The sequence below is a fragment of the Bison bison genome, unplaced genomic scaffold (genome assembly GCF_000754665.1).
Source record: "Bison bison bison isolate TAMUID 2011002044 unplaced genomic scaffold, Bison_UMD1.0 scf7180017864043, whole genome shotgun sequence".
Classification (NCBI taxonomy): Eukaryota; Metazoa; Chordata; class Mammalia; order Artiodactyla; family Bovidae; genus Bison; species Bison bison.
In genome coordinates, this window is record NW_011494615.1 from 8,668,796 (window position 1) to 8,684,825 (window position 16,030).

Genomic DNA, 16,030 nt, shown 5'->3' on the forward strand with positions numbered 1-16,030 from the left:
GGCCCGGGGCCCCCTGGGCACTGGTGCTGCCAGTGGGACCGTAGCGTAGACCCGAGTCCCTGGTGGGGTTTCGACCCCTCACTGGCTGATGTGGAAGGGCAGTTTAGGGAACCACCTTCTGCGTAGTGACTCCCAAGTCCGCTCTGTGGGTGTGGCTTGTCCCCTATTCATGTGAAGCCCCCACCCTGGCCGGGATGGGGCTTGTCTCTAAGTGACAAGTGAGTGTCACTCATGGGATTTATTTTAAAATCCCCATTTGGTTTCTTGATGTGTTTGTTGGTAAAGTGGTGGAGGGTGGACCTGCCCTTTCTACTAAAACCCAAGCTCTGGATTTTTTCTAGGTAAATATGTTGTAGGCATTAGAGTTGCCTTTAAATCTATCCACGGTTGGGTGAAAATGACAGGGGAACTTTGGGAAGTGAGGGCCGCTATAAGGAAGAAGGTGGTTTTATACAAATCTTTCTCTCCATGTGTCTCTATGTGAATATATTGGTGCTTTAGCAGGTCTGTTAATTCAGAATAGGGCTTTCCATTTGAAAACTTATTTTGATAGAAGCTCACCTCTCAGGTCGTCCAGTCTGATCACTTTCTTTTTTTAAATTTCTTGTAGTTGGAGGGTAATTGCTTCACAGCGTTGTGTTGGTTTCTGCCGTACAGCAGTACGGGGCAGCCGCAAGTTTGTTATGTCCCCTCCGTCTGAGCCTCCCTCCTGTGCCGCCCCCTAGGCTGTCACAGAGCAGTGGGGTGAGCTCCCTGTGCTCTACATACACTTCCCGCCGCTGTCTGCCTTAGACGGTGATGGGCGTGCTTCATGCTGCTCTCTGAACCACTGTCCCCTTCCCCCAGTGTCTGCATTCCTGCAAAAAAAGTTGTTACCCCACACAGTGTAAAAAAGAGTTCTACTCTTCTGTTCACTTTTAATTTTGCTAATATTTTATTATAATTTTTACCATTTTTAATTTTAATAATTTGTGTTCTTTTTACATTAAAACATGACATTTAGCATTCCTGGCGGGAATGCAGATTGATATGACACTGAGGGAAGACAGATGTACAGTCTTTTTTAAAAAAACATTCATTTGTTCATTTGACCGTGCTGGGCCTCAGTTGCCAAAGACCCTTAGCATGCAGCATCTTTGATCTTCGTTGCAGCCTGTGAGATCTTTAGTTGTGGCATATGAATTCTTAGTTGCAGCATGTGGGATCTAGTTCCCCGACCAGGAATTGAACCTGGGTCCCCTGCATTGATTGGGAGTGCAGAGTCTTAGCCACTGGACCATGAGGGAAGTCCCAGACGTACAGTCTTTATCAACCTTAAGAATGTTCCTGTAGCTTGACCCAGTGGTTCTAATATATCATCTGATGGCAATCAGAGAAGTCCACCAGAATACTAATAATGCATGGAGATGTTCATTGATGTTATTTATAACCATGAAAAATGGGGAAAAGCCTAAATAGGGGAATAGTTAAGAAAATTATGCTCCCCCTGATGAAATACCATTTGGATATTAAATGATGCTTCTGAAGAACTTTTAATGACAGCAGAGTTCATGCTCCTAAAATAATGTTAAGGGGGAAGAAGCTGGTGTGAGTGAAAATATCCATCTGTGTCTAACTAGACAGTAAAATTTTAATGGCATATTCCAAAACATTAGCAGTGGTTTTCTTTGGGTGGTATAATTATTCTTCAGAGTTTCCTCAATGAATGCCTATTGCTTTTATAATCAGTAAAAAATAAATTTTTTCCTTTTAAACTATTAAAAAACTATCTGTTGTGTGACCCAGCAGTTCCACGTCAAGGTGTATACCCGTAAGAATTGGCAGCAGGCACTTAAACAGACGCTTGCGTGACAGTGTTCACTGCACACTGGTCACAAGAGCCAAAAAGTAGAAACAGCCCGTGTCCCACTGATGACTGGATGAGCACAGTGTGGTCCCTCCATGCAATGGGCTGTGACTCACCATAGGCTGGTACGGTTCTGATGCACAGGACAAGGTGGATGAAGCTTGAGTACCCTGTGCTAAGTCAGGTCAGCCAGGCACACAAGGGCAAATGCGATAGGACTCCACTTATGTGAGATTCCTAGAGACAGAGGCCACCAGGGGCTTGGGAATGGGGATGGGGAGTTATTGCTAAATGGGTACAGAGTTTCCATTTGGGGTGATGAAATTTTGGAGGACTTTCCTGGTGGTCCTGTGGTTAAGACTCCGCTGACAGTGAAGGGGGCATAGGTTCTATTCCTGGTTGGGGGAACTAAGATCCTGTATGCCCTGAAGCACAGCCACAAGATTGAAAACAGAAAAGTGTTGGGAATAGATAGTAGTGATGGTTACACAAGATTTTGAACATAACTAATGCCATATAATTATACACCTACAAACTGTTAAATAGAAAATTTTATAATATGAATTGTTGTTGTTCAGCTGCTAAGTAATGTCTGACTCTTTGAGACCCCATGGACTGCAGCACACCAGGCTTCCCTGTTCTTTACTATCTCCTGGAGTTTGCTCAGATTCATGTCCTTTGAATAAGTGATGATATCTAACCCATCTCAATAGAAATATTCAGAAAAGACAAAACTGTGTTGGCTGATTGGACCATGTATTTGCTTTGATTGACAGTGGCTGTCAATCATGGTTCATTTATCTCCATTTTTGTGCTTCACTTTGACGCCACAAATATCCCTGTGCTGTAAATGTGTTGTTTTGAAGGTTTCGGGTGCCAGGCTCAGGTCTAGATAATGGAGCAGGGGGTTCATGTGGCATCTAGGAGGGTTTAAGAGATTTATAAAGGGAAAGGTGTTACTCTTCATCTCGGGCCATATATTGAGTTTTTACCAGGGAGGAGAAGGAAGAAAGGAAAGGTTTGGTGATAACTGGCAGCCCATAACAGTTCTGGAATATTCAAAAGTATTCTGGCAAATCAGACAGCCCTTGAAGAAATACAGCCAGTGCGATTTTGCTTCGGAAATTCATTTGGCAGCAAGAAGTGCTGAAGGAAGAGCTTTACTTATATTCTTTGCTTCCTGATATTTAAGGAATTCATTTCACTTGCAGCTTCACATGAGTGTGTTTTCTCTCCCTTGTGAAGGGGAGGCGGCGCCCTGCCAAGACACGAGAGAAGGTGGGTGGCAGAGGCTGCTTCTTCTAAAGGTGACTTCTTAGCCATCCATCTAAAAGTGCTTATGGAAAGGAAGCAGTTGGGGTCAGCCGGGACCTTCAGCAGGCAAGCAGCCAGATCCCTCTCAGGGGAGTTTGACATGTCTAGACATGATGCTTTTGAACTCTGGGTACATTTCCAGATCATTGTTCAGCTCTTCGCTGCTTCTGTTGGAATTTACACAGTTCGCAGAGGTCTGTTGGCCGAGCGCTCGGCTCCCTTAAGTCAGCTGAACAAGTGACCACTTTTCTGTTCATCAAAGCGTCTTGTGTCTTCAGTATGCCTTCCCTGAGATTTATTTATTTACCTAAGATGACTCTCATTTTCTTTCTCTCCTAGCTTTCGGGTAAGAGCTGGCTGGGTCTGTGTGTGTTACTGTTCTGTTTTGTTTGCAGCAGACCCTGATATAATACAGTCTTCTGTGTCCAAGTGGTTATTGACGTGTTCAATATAAAATATTTATTTTTTGGTTTTGGAGTTATTTTTCCTTCAGTATTGATATTGTGAGTTCCCATCTCTCCATATTTAGCTTGAGGAGAAAACATGCTTTGAGTATTTCACTTTCTCATTGAACAAACATTGAAGATTTGCCCTCCTCAGTTCTCAGCCCATCCAGCAGTGACAGGCTTTCAGGCTCTGTCCTCAGGGAGTTTATGTCCTGGGGAAGCAGATGGACAGGTGCATTTCAGAGTCAAAGGGGTTGTGCTATCAATAAGCACAGGGTGTAATAGGAGCCCAAGAAAGGTGTCTAATTTAATGTTGAGTGATTGGGAGGACTTCCTGGAGGAAGTGACATCCACAGAGTCCTTTTTTAAGTATTTTTTTTTCCTTGATGTGGACTGCTTTTAAAGTCTTTGTTGAATTTGTTACAGTATTGCTTCTTCTTTTTTTTGTTTTTTTGGTTACAACACATGTGGGATCTTAGCCCTCAACCAGGGATCGAATCCGCACCTGCTGCATTAGAAGGCAAAATCTTAATCAGTAGACCAGCAGGGAAGTCCCCCATATTGAGTCTTGAAAGATAATAGGAGTCAGCCACATCAAGGGTTGTGGGGTTGTGCAAAGTGGAGGAGGCCAGAGGTGAAAGGGGACATTATTCACTTGGGAAGATTTAAGAACTTCAGTGTGAGAGTAGCATAGCCCATAAGGGAGGGTCAGGGAAGAAGGGTTAAGAGTGAATATTGGAAAGGTGGGTAGGTACGACCTTCTGAAGGTCACAGGACTTTCAGAAAAAATGTAAGCAGAGAAATAATTTGATCAGATTTTAATTTTTTTTCCCCACTCTGTGCGGTCCTGTGGGATCTTAGTTTCCTGACCAGGTAGCGAACCCATGCCCCCTGCAGTTGAAGCATGGAGTCCTAACCACTGGACTGCCAGGGAGTTCCGATTTTAATTCCAGATTTTAATTTTAGCAAACTTACTCTAGCTGGAGACACACATAAATAAATAAATACATATGTGTGTGTGTGTGTATGTGTGTGTGTGTGTGTTAATATAATTATGTAAGTAAAATGGCCAGATTTTAGTCATTGGCCAGTTTGGTTGATGAGTTTTGACAATCATATACACTCATGTTACCACCACCCCAAACCAGATATGGAACATCTCCATTCTTTCAGAAAGTTCCTCCATGTCCCTTTCCATTCAGTCACCCAACTTCCCCCCCACCCCCACCCTGGCCACTTTCTGACTTTCATCTCCAGTTATGTCTTTCTTAGAGTTCCCATAAATGATGTCACATGGTAGAGGCTCTGTTGTGTCTGATGTTTTTTCAGTCAACATAATTTGAAAGTCATCCACATCATTGCATTTGTAAGTAGAAGCTCCTTTTTATTGCTGAATTAGTTATTGCTGAGTTGGTTACTGCTGATTCCATTGTATGGATGAACCACAGTTAGTTCATCCAGTCTTCAGTTGGACATTTGGGTTGCTGTTAGTTACTGGTTTTGATAAATAAAGGTGCTATAAATGTTCTTATGCAAGTCCTTTTTTGGGAGAATTTTATTTTATTTGTCTCGGGTAAATAACAGTGGGATTTCTAGGTCTGCTTATCTTCTAAAGAATATATTATGAGTTGAAGGGCAACAGGGAGGCTATGGTGTATGGTCCAACTGAGAGATGGAAGTGTCCAGAAATAAATCCTGGAGGCGGAGCATGGTGAATAAAATCCCTGTACTGAGGAAGTTGAATAAACAGGAGGAGGTGATGAACAAGATGGAGACGAGAGGAGAGGCTCACTGGCTGTGGGAATGACAGTGTTTTCTCTGAGCCAGTGAAGGAATGCAGGAGGGGCAGAGTCGGGGCGGGGCAACAGGTTTCATTTGGGACAGTTAAGTTTGAGATACTTGGCAGAGGAGAGGGGGCCGAGAGGCCATGGGCTCTGTGAATCTGGAGGCCGGAAGAGCGACCTGGCAGCAGGGGAGGAGCAGACGGTGGTCACCATGGGGATGGTGGCAGAGGCCGTGGGAGTAGAGGAGATGACTGGGTATGGGAGAAAGACCCACCCAAGACAGGGAGAAGATATGGTAACATATCACCAAGGGTGCAGCACTTGGTTTCCGAGTATATGAAAGAACTGCTTAATATCAATAAGACAAAGATAACAGTCTAATAGAAAATGGATAAATGGTGTGTGTATACTCTGTGCAGATGTGTGACAGATCCACTTGGATTTGTGCTCAGGAGCAGAATTACTGCCCTTCTAGAGAGGATGTTCATTATTATAGAGAGGATGAACCATTCATTCATTCTGTAGTAGGGCCCACCAACTACAGAATGAATGAATGGTGGTGTAGAACAGGATGCACGAATCCCACAAACATAATGTTAAGGGGACAAAAGCAAGTTGCAGAAGAACATGTAAAACATTTTAAACTTGAGTGATGTATTATATATTGCTTAAGGATTCACATCCAAACACAGTAAAATTGGGGGGGAAATGTTAAATTGGAGTTGTGGTTTCCTCCAGGAGTCTGGGAGGGGTGCGTTCGCAGTTCCCCGCTCTTATCTGGTCGATGATGCTTTGTTTTCTTGATGGGTGCTGAGTACTTGAGTGGTTATTGTGTGTGTCTTTGCCTTTTTTGCATTGCTGGGTGATTTTGAAAGGGTGGGAATCCAGGACAGAACCTTGGGAGCACCCACATGTACAGCACTGGAATTTAAAGTGTTCATTTTTTTTTTTTTTGGCTGTGACGCAGAGCTTGTGGAACCTTAGTTTCCAGATCAGGGATTGAAACCTGGGCCCTCAGCAGTGGAAGTGCAGAGTCCTAACCGCAGGACCACCAGGGAATTCCCAATTTAAAGTGTTCTGACTCTGACTTACAGAAAGAAATATTTTCTGTTCCACATGTACACATGTAGACAAGTTCCAACAAGATGCAGAGACCAATGTTTAATGAAAGGTCTTTATTCTTTCTTAGGAGATATATCGTAGTAGTTTCTATTTTATTTCATTTTCTTAAAAAAAAAAAAAAACCTGGGTTGCAACGCCCTATGCTAGTGGTTCTCAAATGGGAGTGATGCTGGTTTGATGATGTCTAGAGACATATTTGCTCTGTGCGACTGGCATCTGGTGCGTAGATACTTCGGATGCTGCTAAACAGCTTCTAAGGCACAGGGTGGCCCCCACAACAAAGAACCATGTGGCTAAAATGTAAGTAACACCAATGAGAAACTCTGCTCTGAGTTGATTTTTTGAAGGTTGAAGACTTACAGTTTGAAAAGCAGTGATGGAGGCAGGGGAAAAAGATGGGTCCGCCAGATACAAGGACAAGCAGGAGTGTGTGTGGGACTAGGAAGTGGAGAGAGGAATAAGGGAGGTCGGTCTGAAATGTGCTGGTGGAGTTTGGCAGCTAAGACCAGGCTGGTGTGAGTTTTGCCGGAGGTGCGGGGAGGGAGGCCAGAGTTAGCAGAGGGGAGAGAAGATGGCAGAGACATCTCTAGAAGCTTGGCTGTGAAGAAGAGAATGATAATTAGAGCAGATTGTAGGTTGGAAGCAGGATGTTTTTCCCAAGATGGTAGTCTTGGCACATTCAAGTGATGACGGAGGGGAGGATGGTAGAGCAGTTTGAGGGCATGAGGGCAAGCACATGCCTGGGAAGTCAGGAGTGGGTGGAGTCCCAGGCAGGCTAGGAGGGAGGGAAAAGGGCACGGAAGGAGAGGAGCGTGTGGTGTGGAGCAGGAAATTGAAGCCATTCTTGCTTCATTTCTCTGCGAAGCAGGAAGTGAGGCCGTTTTCTGAAGGTGGAGAGGGAAAAGGCAGAAGTGGTGGGTTCCACGGTTTGTGTAAGGTGGAGGAGGTTTGAAAAGACCCTTTGAAGGGTCTAGGAGAAATACTGAGCAGGTGTTCTGGCAGCTCTGAGGGTCTCTTGAGAATGAAGACCCATGAACCTGTTACACCATCAGCTTTAGCAAATTTGTGGTTTTCTCCTTGGTGTTGAATGTCCTGGGTATGGGCACGGAGGAGGTGATGGGATTTGGCTGGGTGAGTGTATATGGAGCAGAACATAATTGAGATCCTTGGCCAATCAGTGGTCAATGGAAAATGGAGGAGGAAAGAAATAGAGACAAAGGACTCAAGAGAAGTGGGAAACAGAGGGACCAGCAGATTGGAGCATCAGGTTAAATGGGGGCGTTGGTGTAGTCAGTGAAGCTCTGAGAGAGAGGTCTGAAGGGAAAGGAGTTTATAGAGGATGAAAAGAGGTGGAGTGAGGTGTTTGGAGGTCTAGCCAGAGGTGGAGCAGTTCTAAGTGGTGAGGAGAAGGTCCAGGATGGATCTTTGGGAGGAAAGCAGTAATGCAGAGAAGAAGCTTACAGAATGAGGACAAGGAGTCAACTAGGCAGAGTGCTTGGGGACTTCTAAGGTCACTCAGAATGACAGCTGGACTTGGTGTCTCAAAGAAGATGAGCCAGGTGACACGGTCTTCAACTGATGGGAGAGAAGGACTGTTAGAGGTAGAAGGAAGTGTCACCCAAGGGTGGCTTTGTGGAGGAAGAAGACAGTATGGTGTGCTGCCATCAAAAGTGGCCATTTCAGCCAATAAAGGAGGAGAGGTTGGGGTAAGAGGTGGTTCCAAGGGGTATGGGAACAGGAATTGAGATGGGAATCAGGATGGGGATATGGGTCTAAGATTGTGGGAAAGGATGGCTGGGGGCAGGAAGGAGCTTCAGCTTGGTGTGGGGCAGAGAGGCATGATGGGAGCAAGTAGCCATATGGTTCTCTAGCTCCCCTGGTGGTTGGGAGGATCGTGTCTCCTCTCTGGAAGCAATTTGGGAAGTGTTCTTCTGGACCTAAAGTGATACTGTCCTAATTTCTGACCTGGAGCGAGTTGGCTATGCCTTCTCTTTTGTGAGTGCTGCTGCTGCTAAGTCGCTTCAGTCGTATCTGACTCTGTGTGACCCCATAGACGGCAGCCCACCAGGCTCCTCTGTCCCTGGGATTCTCCAGGCAAGAATACTGGAGTGGGTTGCCATTGCCTTCTGCAATGCATGCATGCATGCTAAGTCGCTTCAGTTGTGTCCGACTCTGTGCGACCCCATAGACAGCAGCCCACCAGGCTCCTCTGTCCATGGGATTCTCCAGGCAAGAATACTGGAGTGGGTGGCCATGTCCTTCTCCCTTTTGTGAGTGATGAGCCTCTAAAGAGGATGGAGAATCCATATGGCCAGGACTTGGCACTCAAAGGTCTTTGATGGCATCTGAATGTTTTATGGTCCTTTGACTTTCTAGAGGCCTGTCTACTGGAGATGTGAATATTCCCAACTGCTTTTTTTTTTTTTTTTCCTTGGTTTCTAGAAAATAGGAGCACAGGAAGACCAGCTCAGTTCAGTTGGTTTAAGGGTTCAGTTCCATTCAGAGTCTCTGTAAAGTGGTGTTCTTGCAGGAAGGGGGCCCCTTCCAGGGCCTGAGAGTGGGCTCTTATCTAACACTTGGAAATGAATTGTCCAAGGAGACATATGAGCTGACAAAGCAAAAGCTTTTATTGGAAAGGTGCCTGGGAGGAGAGTGATAGGGTAGGAGAACCCAGGAGAACCGCTCTGCCACATGGCTCGCAGTCTCGGGTTTTATTTTGATTGGATTAATTTCCAGGTTGTCTTTGGCCAATCATTCTGACAGAGTCCGTCCTGGCGGCGCATGCGTTACTCAGCCAAGATGGATGGCAGTGAGAAGGATTCTGGGAGGTGGTCAGACACGTGATGTCTCCTTTTGACCTTTCCAGAACTCTTCTGATTGGTGGTGGCTTACTAGTTTCGTGTTCCTTACTAGGACCTCCTGTCATGGAGAAGGCAATGGCAGCCCACTCCAGTACTCTTGTCTGGAAAATCCCATGGACAGAGGAGCCTGGTAGGCTGAAGTCCATGGGGTCGCTGGGAGTCAGACTCGACTGAGCGACTTCACTTTCACTTTTCACTTTCATGCATTGGAGAAGGAAATGGCAACCCACTCCAGTGTTCTTGCCTGGAGAATCCCAGGGATGGGGGAGCCTGGTGGGCTGCCGTCTATGGGGTCGCACAGAGTCGGACATGACTGAAGCGACTTAGCAGCAGCAGCAGCAGCCTGTCATAAAATAACTCATGCAAATGGTTACTGTGGTGTCTGGCCTGGGTGGGCAGTTTCAGACAGTGTGCTTCTCCTAACAGTGTGAGAGCCATGTCTGGTTCTCTCAGCAGTGAATAGACCTTTCCTGTTATAGAGAATGGAGTTCCACTGGGAAGTTGCAACACATTTTCCTTTAATGGCTTAAATGAAGTGTTGCCTTTTTCCATGAAAGTTTTATATATTTGACCTATTTAATTTTTTTCTTTCAGGAAGTAAAAGATGGCATTTTCTTACCTCTCTTCCAGAAAAGAGAAACATTGGATTTTTTGGCAAGGAAATATGATGGGTTCTGTGGAAAATTGATGGGCTTTGAAAAATGAGAAAAATGTAGTCTTTCCCTCTTTTTTTAAAAAAAAATCAAAGTGAATTAAAAGAAATGATTATTTTAATGGAACTAGGTATGACTGAGTGGCTTTCTTTCAAAAGCTTTAGTATCAGGATGAAAGATTATGCTTTGAATGCTTCTCCTGTGTTTTTCTTAAAAATATGAACATTTCTTCTTGGAAACAGCACTGGCATCTGCAACAGCATTTAATTAACAGCAACCTCCGTCGGTTATCAAAGAATGGTGTTACTGAGTCCATGCTCTTGTCTGCTCACTGCATGACAGGCCAGTAATCGGGAGATAGGTGTTGAGGCAAAGAATAGCAACTTTATTTGGAAAGCTGGGCATCCGAGACAATGGAGGAGTAGAGTCCTAGAGTACATCTTATCAGGGTCTGGATGCCAGTTTCTTTTATGGAACAGAGGAGGGGAGATGTAGGTGGTGAGGAAGTAAAGTTAAATGGCCGTAAGTCTTGCAAAATATCTCCTGGCGTGGCCAGCCTCGGGGAGGGGATGTGGGGATGTGTTCATTTCTTCCTTCTGGCAGCCATTCACAGGTGGGCAGGGTCAGAATGTCTCCCTGTGAGCTGAACAAAGGCAGTTTAGTTGAACATTCTGGCAGAGGGGCAGGGTTCCCCACACAGGCCACTGTGCATGCTTATAGCTACAGACAGTGTCCGTTTAGTGGTTGTAGTAACAAAAGCAACAGAAAGCAAAGGTTGAAGGAAACAGATCCAACATGGAGTCAGGTTTTGTTCTTCCCTGTTACAATGGTGGTTGAAAAAATTGAGTAAAAATTGTATAGAAGGGCTTCAGTGGTGGCTCAGTGGCAAAGAGTCTGCCTCCCAATGCAGGAGACATGGATTCGACCCCTGATCCAGGAAGATCCCACGTGTCATGGAGCAACTAAGCCTGTGCACCACAACTCTTGAGCCTGTGCTCTGGAGGCTGGAAGCTGCAACTACTGAAGCCTGCGTGCCCTCGAGCCTGTGCTGCACAGCAGGAGAAGCCACTGCCGTGAGAGGCCTGTGCACCACCGCTAGAGAGTAGCCTCACCTGCTGCAACCAGAGACGAGCTGATGCAGCAACAAAGCCCCAGGACAGCCAGAAATAGATAAATATACATTAAAAAAATTATACAGGAAGAGCTCACTCAGTGCGAAACCTCAAATTGATTTATTAGTGTAAGAAAATGGCAGAAGAAAGAAAAGTAATTAAAGCATGAGAAACGGAACCAAAGGAGAAGTGAGATCTTGGAGAAACTCCAGAATGGGCTTTTAAAGGCCAGGTTGAAATGTTCAGATGGGGGAAGTTACAGAATTAAAAAAAAAAGTTTTGGAGTTGAGAAGGGATGGTAGAAAGGAGATGTCTTTGAAGGCATAAAGGGAAAAGAGATTTTTTTCTCACCAGAATTGTGACTTCACATAAAAAATGAAAACACGTCAGCTCCTGATTGTAGAATTCTGTCACTTCATTTTTTATTTCCAGAGTGCTTTGTTTTAATGCAGCATATTTTCTCTACCTTAAGTATGAAAACAGACTCTTTCTTACAAGTATTTTTTCTTCTTTTTGTTTCCAAAGCAGTGTGTTCCAAGATCCGTTGCACCGAATGGTGTTTCAACAGGCTGTTTAAGGAAATAAGGAACTTTGTGTTCAAATAAGTTTGAGAAGTGCTGTGTTAAAACAAGTTAAACAGGTTTATTTACAGCACAATTTCTCAGCGACTTTCATATCAAACATGCATCTTTGAATTTCTAAGATGTATGGGATGAATCTTTTAAATTTCTAAATAACCATTCAATCTCCTGTTTCTTTCTGGTACTCTGGTTTTGCTGTAGGTAGCAATGTACCTAGTTAGAAATTTTCACCTCCCTGGACTCCTTTGCCATTAGAAGTGACCCAGTGTTGGCCAAAATAAGATGTCAGTCAAGTGTCTGCAGGGCGTGTCTTCCAAGGAAAGCCATTGCTTTCTCGATAAACAAGGTACCAGGACACTGACACACGCCTGTGCCATGGTCTTTCCTGCTGGAATGAACTCTAGCCAACTTGTACCAGGAGAACAGCCGCCATGTGCTAGCAGTGGCCTATCAGGAAGCTGGAAGCAGTTCTTGATGGCTTCCTGAAGCTACTCCACGGGCCTTAGACATTCCATCTTGGACGAATTGTTCTGGTCTAAAAATAAAGCCCTATTTGTTAAACCATTGTAGTTGAGTTTTTATGATGTGTTGTTGTTCAGTTGCTAAGTTGTGTCCAACTCTTTGTGACCCCACGGACTGCCGCAAGCCAGGCTTCCCTATCCTTCACTATCTCCCGAAATTCGCTCAAACTCACGTCCATTGAGTCGGTGATGCCATCCAACCATCTCATGCTCTGTCTCCCCCTTCTCCTCCTGCCCTCAGTCTTTCCCAGCATCAGGTCTTTTCCAACGAGTCAGCTCTTTGCATCAGGTGGCAAAAGTATTGGAGCTTCAGCTTCAGCATCAGGCCTTCCAGTGAATATCCAGGGTTGATTTCCTTCATGATTGACTGATTTGATCTCTTTGTGCTCGGAGAGACTCACAAGATGTAGCTGAATGCAATCCTAATGCATATGAGGGTGACGTAGGAAGCAGTCTTTGAACTTGTTTAGAGTGTGGGGACTTATTTTGTTTTTGAAACTGTATGGAAGACCCTTTGGGAAATGCTGCCTTCAAGAAGAGAGGAGGGGAGGGTGAATTAGGAGTTTGGGATTGAGATGTACACACTGCTGTGTATAAGACAGAAAAACACAGAGATCTGCTGTATGGTGCAGGGAATTACATCCAGTATCTTATAATAACCTATAATGGAGAAGAATCTGGAGAAGAATACATTCACATGTATGTATCACTTTGTTATATGCCTGAAACTAACACAACATGGTAAATCAACTATGCATGTTTTAATTTAAAAAATAAAGGAACAAAAGAATATGAATACAAAGGTAGTCATAGATATTTAGCCCTTTTTCTACAGGTATGAATTTTCTGATGTTCTTTGTGGAATGTATGTTTTGAATTTTTTTTTTTTTTTCTTATGTCTGATCAGATGGTACCAGTATTCCATAAACACAGACCTGATAATGGATTGACTTTTGAACAATAGTTCTTATATTTCTGTCTTCTCCTTTCAGCATCCTTTGGTACCTTCAAGTTAAACTTCCAGTCTTGATGGAGTTATGTGGGTGTGAATGTGTATTCTGGGCTTTGTTGTGCAAGTCTGAGGTAGATGCCAGGGCGTGTGTCATCTAAGTCAAGAGCAGAGTACTGGGGTGTGGTGGTTCACACAATAATTATTGGCTGGCAGCATGCAGATAAACTTTAAAAAGTCACCTTAATATATGTATGAGTCATTCCTGAAACTCTCAATTAGTGGTTTTTCCGCAACCCCCTCCCCGCCCCAGGCAGGTTAAGATAGATGCCAAATGAACAGGATGCTTTGGTTATGTGTTGCCTGTTTTTTGTTTTTTTTTTTTTTTAAATCAGTACCTCTGAATCAAAGTTTTGTAAGGACCTGAGTGTTCATTTTTCTGTAGGGTTTTCAATAACGTCTGCAAGTCTGTTATTTTTCTTAAAGATTTTGCGCTTTAGGATAGAGGTGATGTTATAAATGTAACTAACGTGATCTCATCCCTCAGGGGTTTCATGACCTTATTTTACTGGTTGTGGCTCATGTTTAATTTATTCTCTCTCTTTGTTCTTCATTTTGATTATGAAGCATAGCCCTTTGGGGCTTTTAAAACTTTTCGCCCCTCACCTGTGTGGCTTTCTCCCAGTTCTTGAACAAGGGTTAGGGGTTGTGGTGAATGAGAGGAACTCCAAGGCATGAACATACAAAGATATGAGAATTCACAGGTGCAAATCTCTGCTTCAGTACAGCAAGTGCCCTACATACAAACCTTCAAGTTGCAAACTCTCAAAGGTGCAAAGGTCAGGTGTGAGTGAAACTGCAGCGTGCCCTCGGTCTCCTGTTGCTGATGATCCTTCAGCTCTACCCTCTCCCGCCTCCTCTCCCGCCTCCGGTCAGTAACTCTTCTTGCCTGTTCACTTGGTGCCAGCCCCTGTAGGCAAGCCGCTGGACTGTCCTTCTGTACTGTAGGTATTGTACTCTAAGATTAAAAATGTTTTCTTTATTTTTTTGTATTTGTTTGTTTTTATGTATTATTTGTGTGAAAAGTATTATAAACCTATTGCAGTACAGTGCTATAAAGCTGATTGTCTTAATTGGATACTTATGCTAACTTTCGGAGAAGGCAATGGCAACCCACTCCAGTACTCTTGCCTGGAAAATCCCATGGACGGAGGGGCCTGGTAGGCTGCAGTCCATGGGGTTGCTAGGAGTCGGACACTTTTCACTTTCATGCATTGGAGAAGGAAATGGCAACCCACTCCAGTGTTCTTGCCTGGAGAATCCCAGGGACGGAGAGCCTGGTGGGCTGCCGTCTCTGGGGTCACACAGAGTCAGATACAACTGAAGCGACTTAGCAGCAGCAGCAGCTAACTTTGTTGGTACGCGTGTGCTCAGTCATGTCCAACTCTTTGTGACCCCATAGACTGTGGCCCACCAGGCTCCTCTATGGAATTTTCCAGGCAAGAATACTGGAGTGGGTTGCTATTTCCTACTCCAAGGGAATCTTCCTGACCCAAGGATCGAACCCATGTCTCCTTATCTTCTGCTTTGGTAGTTGGATTCTTTACTGCTGTGCCACCTGGAAAGCCCTCAACTTTCTTGAATTTATGAATAAATTGGACTTTCAGAAGCCTTCTATAAAGAAACTTGTTCGTATGTTAGGGACTTACTGTATTAGTGGAAGAATTCCTCCATCATCCATTCACTCAGACTCTTATCCAGATAGGTGTTTCTGGTTAATTGCTTCATACAAAATTTCCAGAAGAGATGAATTAGAAAAGGCTGGAGATGAAGGGGCAGGCAGGTATACCGACTGCAGCAGGAATGATAGTTACAGCTTAGTGGGTGACCCTGGAATGATCACAGGAGAAAATCAGCCATCAGGGGCCGTTTCATGAAGTGCTGGTCTTCTGTCCCTTCTAAACAGGCTGAGGGAGTTATATTAGTACAATAATAAAGTAGTTAAGGTGACTCTGGGCAATCAGGAGAAGCAAATTTGACATAGTTTGTTCAGTTTATGAAGGCAGAAAGGTATGTAGGGTGTTTTAGACTCAGTTATTGGGGAATTTTACCAAACAAGGATTCAGTTTTTATTTATCTGGCTGCAGCCGGTCTTAGTTGCAGCACGCAGAATCTTTGGTTGTAGCACGTGGGGTCTCGTTCCCTGACTAGGGATCGAACCCAGGCCCCCCGCACTGGGAGCAGTCTTAGCCACTGGACCACCAGGGAAGTCCTCAAGCAAGGATTGGAGAGTGCAGATTCCTGTGAATAAGGAAGCATAAAAGATTTGTTTTAAGGGAAGCAGTTAAGTAGTTGGTGGCCAAGTTTTTCTTTAGGAATTAAAAAGATTCTGTGGTTGAAAATATATTTTAAATATTCCGGAGTTTCTCTTACATATAAATGGCCTTGGTTCTGATGATAGTTGAAGTTTTAGGTTCAACTTTTGTAAAGAATACAGTGTTAATCTACTTTATTATTATTATTTTCATTCTTTAAAAATTTTTTTTATTGAAGTTGATTTACAATGTTGTGTTAGTTTCAGGTATACCACAAAATGAATCGTTTGTGGCTCAGCTGGTAAAGAATCTGCCTGCAATGTGGGAGACTTGGGTTCGATCCCTGCATTGGAAAGATCCCCTGGAGAAGGGAAAGGCTATCCACTCCAGTATTCTGGCCTGGAGAATTCCATGGAGTCCATGGGGTCTCAAAGAGTGGCCACGACTAAATGACTTTCACTTTCATACATGTTTATATATCCACTTTTTAAAAAATTTTTATTTAATTTTTAAACTTTATATAATT

General features: G+C 44.1%; 1 protein-coding gene and 1 non-coding gene across 2 annotated transcripts in view; one reads left to right on the forward strand and one right to left on the reverse strand.

Moving 5' to 3' along the window:
- The window catches only part of OSBPL10 (oxysterol binding protein-like 10), a 344,792-nt gene that overhangs the window by 52,685 nt on the left and 276,077 nt on the right, over nucleotides 1-16,030 (forward strand). The window lies entirely within an intron of this gene.
- Nucleotides 1,210-1,286, reverse strand: TRNAG-CCC. The gene has a single exon. It is a non-coding gene; the product is annotated as a tRNA-Gly (tRNA).